At 35.7% G+C, this 6,000-nt stretch overlaps 1 long non-coding RNA gene across 2 annotated transcripts; it reads left to right on the top strand.

The window, feature by feature from the left end:
• Positions 1-776: 776 nt before the first annotated feature.
• Positions 777-5,157, top strand: LOC113336698. 2 transcript variants are annotated; one of them, XR_003353998.1, is made up of 10 exons: positions 777-1,013; positions 1,095-1,152; positions 2,203-2,254; positions 2,487-2,566; positions 2,652-2,730; positions 3,056-3,139; positions 3,372-3,598; positions 3,848-3,884; positions 3,981-4,138; positions 4,823-5,157. It is a non-coding gene; the product is annotated as an uncharacterized LOC113336698 (long non-coding RNA). The 2 variants fall into 2 exon arrangements; XR_003353997.1 differs by having other exon boundaries at positions 3,372-3,736; positions 3,842-3,884.
• Positions 5,158-6,000: the final 843 nt, after the last annotated feature.

Below are 6,000 nucleotides of genomic sequence, written 5' to 3'. Positions count from 1 at the left end.
CCCATAACTAAGAGTTGCTACGACCCAAAGTGGAAGACTTGATAAACAAATCTGTCTCACACAGAAAAGTAAATAGGATTGAATAAATATGTCTCCCACAAAAATACCCAAGAGTTTTTGCTCTGTCTTTTGATAAATCAAGGTGAACATGAACCAATTGATAAACCAGACTTATATTCCCGAAGAACAACTCAGTACTATCAATCACCTCAGAATAATCTAAATCGTATGATGGCGAAACTAGATATTGTGGAATCACAAACGATGAGACGAAGATGTTTGCGATCACGTTTTATCTTGCCTATCGGAAAAATTAATCTCGAGCAAATCTTAGAGAAGATAGTACTCAAACGATAGAATTGGGCAAGATCAGAACACGCAACTACAAGAGAAATAGTTGTGTCTGGCTTCACAATCCCAGTGAAGTCTTTCAAGTCGTTAATCTACAAAGTTTATGAAAACCTAAGGTTAAAGGATACACTACACCATTTTAAGGTTTTAGCAACCCAAAGTAGCAACAGAACTAGTGCCTTTGCGAAATTTCTGTTGCTAAGCTTTCGCAACGGCGGATTTCTGTTGCGAATAGCAACCGCTAGTTGTTCATGCGTGCGAAGCGCGCGTGTGGTCGGGAACACTTTGACTTGTTTTTACACCCAAGTCAAAGTTTGGTCGAGTACTCTTCCTTTTTTTTCCACCCTTCAGCCTTATCCGCCTTATTATTCCATCCTTGGAGTTTTCTCAGCCACATTTTTTTCTTTCTTTCTCTTTCTTCTTCGAGCTGCAACTCTGAAGAACCCTAGTTCAGAATAATTTCAAACCCTTTTAACCAGATCAATCATAGGACCACCATCAGTCTCTTCACTTCTCAAGACCCCATCTCAGATTCAAAAGCAAACCCTAGTCTCTTCTTCAAATAACTTCTTCTTAATCAAGAGCATAAAGTCATCAGAATCAGCTTCAGATCCCCTTTCACAAAATCGATTGAACCACAGCAACCCTAGTTCGATCAAAAGGTAATAATCGTTTTGTTCTGTGTATATGTTGGCTTTAGGCTTATGTTTGTTAAAGGATTTCAGTTGGAATTTTTATTGCAGTTGGAAGCTGAGATTTTAGGTCATTTGTGAGATTTGGAAGCATCGATATGATAATCAGGTAATAAGGTCATTTTTTTTGTTCTAGTTTTATGACTTTGGGTTTAATTTTAGGTTTCGTTGTCTGTGAGATTTGGGTTTCTGTTTTTTTCTAAAAAAAAAATTCGATTTGAGTTTAAATGTTATACCCAAATAGCAGTTGCTGGAGGTGCTAGGTGATTCATCCTGTTTATGCTACCACATACATTGGATATAATATTTGATTGTATGATTTGAAAGTAAACATCTTTTATATGATGGCTGTCTTTTGATTGTGGAAGAGTTAACGTTTTAGGAAATTATTTATTCTCAATGGTAGGATTACCTTATGGGAGTTCTAATTTAAAGTTGTTATTGGTAAGCTTCTTAAAATTGTATGGATGCTTTTATGTACCAAGTGTATCCTTTCTTTTTACTTTTTACTTTCTATAAAGCTTTTTCATATGAATATGGTGGGCTGTTTTTTACATTTTTACTTTTTCATAGGTTAGTGAAAATTATGTTGTACTCAGGTTCTTATCTATGGATTATTTTGTTGCAAGAGAAGGTTCTGAGTTTAAGTGTGCTTGAGGTGGACTTGGTTTTGCAACTGCATAGGTCATGAAGAAGGTCCTTGATCAAACTTTCAGGGACCTGTAAGTTGACTATTTAATGTTGTGTCATTTTTTTGTTTGGTGCTGTTCTTCCTCTTGGAAGCCTCATATGATCACTAGAATACATGCATGTGCGACTACTTAGTGATGAAGTCCCTACTGGGCAATTAAATTCATAGTGATAGGAAAAAGATAAAAACGGAAAATTTGAAGATTACAACATGACGTCTATGCAGTGATTGACTATATTGACAGTAACTGTATCATTGAATGACCTTTCTCGTATAATCCCTTGGATATAATCGTCTTGCCTTATTTTAATTGTAGACTACCCTTAGTTTGTACGAAAAAAAAGTTGCATCCACATGTGGTTGTATATCTTCCTGAGGGATCATTTTCTTAAATACGATATATTACTTTCATTTCTTTAATGTATTTGGGAAACCATGACCTGAACTCGCTTCCTCACTGGTTTTCAGTAAGAGGGGGGTGAACAACAAAGTTCTCAAAGTTCCTGGAGTAGAACATAAGGTAACAGTTTTCTTTACAGTTGTTGCTTCTTATTTTTTTCTTTTGTAATTTTTTGACATGTGGATAACTATATCTTGATAGTTTCGTCATTTCATTTCCTGCACATGAAATCGACTTGGATAATATCTGGATTACTTACTCTCAGAGGTTTTTTTTAGTTGCAATGGGGTTTCACTCGTTTAGTCAATGGTTGGGGAGTATAAATAATTATCCACCGCGTAATATTTTACAGGTTCTTGATGCGACAAGCAGTGAACCATGGGGTCCTCATGGGTGAAATTTGTCAGATATTGCACAAGCTACGAAAAACTAGTAAGTTGATTCATCTTTTTAGGTGCTCTCCTCAGTTCATATTCCATAAAAATATATGCTTATTTCATATTTTGCATTTCTGCAGTCATGAATATCAAACGGTAATGGCTGTGCTTTGGAAGCGAATCAATGATACTGGCAAAAATTGGCGCCACGTGTACAAGGTTTGCACATCCCCTATGGTCTCTATGATTTCTGTAGAGCTTTATATCTGTGGGCTGAATTATGCTGAGATGCTATGGCGCGATATATGTGTGATTATGCATCTTCTAGAATTTCATCTTTGACATCTTGTAGGATTTTAAGAAACAATTTTGTTTCGGTTTGGTTATTTGTGGTTTTGTCATTTTTTACTAAAGAAATAGACTGGAATCCGATTTGATCTTGCATATGGTTTTTAGGTTTAGTTTTTATGATATTCATTTTGCTTCTTTTCTCAAAATGAGTCTGTTGCATCTGTGACTAAAGTCTTTTTGCGTTGAGCTTCAGGCATTGACTGTTCTTGAATACCTGGTAGGACATGGGTCTGAACGTGTTATAGATGAAATCAAAGAACATGCATACCAAATTTCGGTAATTTCCAAAATCTTCCCTCCACTCGGGTTTACTAATATTCTATCTATGTCTGTTAATATTTTCCATTTGGAAATGATTGTTTGCAACATCTGAATTTTCGTAAGCTTTTATGATGGTAATTAAGTATTCTTGATGATACTCCTGTTGAGTTTATTTCGCAACTTTCTGTTAATCGCACTCTTCCAATTTTAAATATACTAAGTGAGCTTCTTTACTGAGACATATGCAGACATTATCTGGTTTTCAATATATCGATTCCAGTGGGAGGGACCAGGGAAGTAATGTCAGAAAGAAATCTCAGTCTTTGGTGGCACTAGTGAACCGACAATATTAATATAATCAGTTTTTCTTTTATGTATGTGTGTGGTTTGGGTTCTGTTATATTTTATTGCGCATGTAACTGCAGTGCAGGTCAGTTGAAGCGCTAGTAGCCACCCGGGGGGATATCAATCCCTGGTAAGTACACTTCTTTTTCTTATGCTTATCATATTGAGTTCAAATGGATATTAATTTTCAATATATAATCGCTTTTGAGGTAATATGTTGTTCGTGATGTCGCTACGGTGAGATTATGTTGTTGCTGACCTTTCTCCGGTAAGTCTCTATTGTGATCTTCGTTACTCACATGAAGCCATTGGGTCTGTTGGGTCTTCATAATTCAACAAGTTCCTAATTCTTTCATATTTGTGTAATTGGCAGTTTCAGTACGTCAATTAACAACAAAAGATGACGGTAGATTCAGGTAATGTTGTTACTTACTCTTAGATTTTTTGTATCAATATGTTGTCATATTTATATGTGATGTATGAGTTATTTTAACACTCTTAAAGTTTCGCAGGAATCGGCAAAAGCTTATGTCATGTGCTGTCTGGGTCCTCATTCTGCACCTACCTGTGAATTTCCAATTCCCTTTGTTGTCCTTCAACATGATGCAGATACACTCACAATAGCAGTAGTTTTTGAATGTTCATGATCAACAACTACTCTGAAACGAAGGTAAACAAACTTCTTTTGAAAGTTTTCGTCTATAAGTCATAAGCTTATGATGGCAGACCTTGCAGACTAGAATTTAGTTGATTGAACAATCATTTCATTCACTAGTATACGTATCTATGGTGTTCATTGTCTTATTCTCAGACACTATCATGCAGTATGGGCTTTTACTAAATGCTGCTTAAAAATTCACACCAAACCCTTTGATTGTAGCTATTCCTTTGGATTAGGTGAACAATTCTGAACATGATACTATTTGCGTGTGCGATTGTATGGTATTGAGGTTGGATTTTAGGAATGTATTATTGTTCTCTCATTCTCACACTTGTCTCTCTGAACAGACTGCATTATCAAGGATCCTAGTTATTATTACTACATTTTGATAAGTGAACTGAAATGGAACTTTAAAAGTTTGTTCTAAGCCTCTTACGAGCATGCAGCTCAGTTTCAGTTCACTTATAGTAAAGTAGTAGAAGAAAGAGTTCTCTTTGCCCTCTCACATGATGTTCTCTTAAATATTTTGCTTGGATTTGCTTCTACATACATCTCCATTTAGTTCACTTATAGCAGAGTTTGTTGATATTTGCTTTACATGGTTTTGATTGTCTTTGCATATTATACAAAATCTAGGGTTTAGTCTTTTGTTTGTGACCTCAGTACTGAAACATCAAATTGGTTATTATGCAGGTATTTGGCCTTAAGTCAAAAAGAAATACTCTGGTGATATTTTAGCAGCAGCTGAATCTACGTATGATTTGCTGAGGAAATTAATTAAGCAAGCGGAGTCTCGTGATACTTCTGGTGATATTTTAGTCTTTCTTTCTCTGTTTTTAAATGCCACTGTCAGTTGACACAAACTAGATTACCCATCCCTTTATGAACAACAACATACATCGAATATTGTATGTCAGTCACAAAATTTTGGGTTCAGTAAGTTTACTTGTGAAGAATCATCTTTTATAATATTATCTAGTGGTGATTCTCAACAAGATTCTTAACAATACAGTTTTGTATCTCCATTGTAGTTTGTATATCTGTGTGGATGTTGAATATGGGGAACTGGGTAATTGCAGGGGGCGAAATGTTGGGGGAAATGAATATTGACTAGGTCAATAAACACAGACTTGACCTTTTTTTTTGTCGTTGCAAAAAATTAGCAACGCCGATGATCAGTTGCTAAATTAGAACCAGAACCAGAAATTAGAACCTTAACCAACAATATCTAGTCTCGGGTAGGGGTATTCCTATAATTAGCAACAGATTAGCAACAGCTACATGTTGTTGCTCATAAAAAATTTAGCAACGGAGAGCGCCTGTGCGAATTTCCGTTGCTGACCGTGATTAGCAACAAGCTCATGTCATTGCTAAAAATTGCGACACCGTGTTTAGCAACGGTAAAAGCCTGTTGCGACCCCGTTTAGCAACAGCTATGTAGGTTGCTAATACCTTAAAATGGTGTAATGATAATCGACTCTAGTTTATGCAACTAGTAACACACATGAGGTGTCGGGATTAGGTTTCCCAATTGGTAGAGTTCTCCTTTATATAGTTTTCAAATCAGGGTTTGCAATCTAAGTTACCTTGGTAACAAAGCATTCATTATTCACCGTTAGATGAAAAACCTGATTCAACCAAGCTAATATCTTTCAACCGTTAGATCGAGCTTAGCTTGTTACACACAAATGAAATGTACCCTCATTTAGGTTTATGAACCGTACCCAAACGTGTACACCATGTTGGCTCAACAATAGTTAACTGAAGTTAGACATATGATAACTCTCATATCAACCATATTCATCTTAACCATAACTAGTTCAAATGACTGAAATGAAACTATTAAAAGAGTCATTCAATTGTTATATTCT

The sequence above is a fragment of the Papaver somniferum genome, unplaced genomic scaffold (genome assembly GCF_003573695.1).
Source record: "Papaver somniferum cultivar HN1 unplaced genomic scaffold, ASM357369v1 unplaced-scaffold_154, whole genome shotgun sequence".
NCBI classification, from domain to species: Eukaryota; Viridiplantae; Streptophyta; class Magnoliopsida; order Ranunculales; family Papaveraceae; genus Papaver; species Papaver somniferum.
The sequence above is the reverse complement of the archived record's forward strand: the minus strand, read 5'-3'. Positions and strand labels throughout refer to the sequence as shown.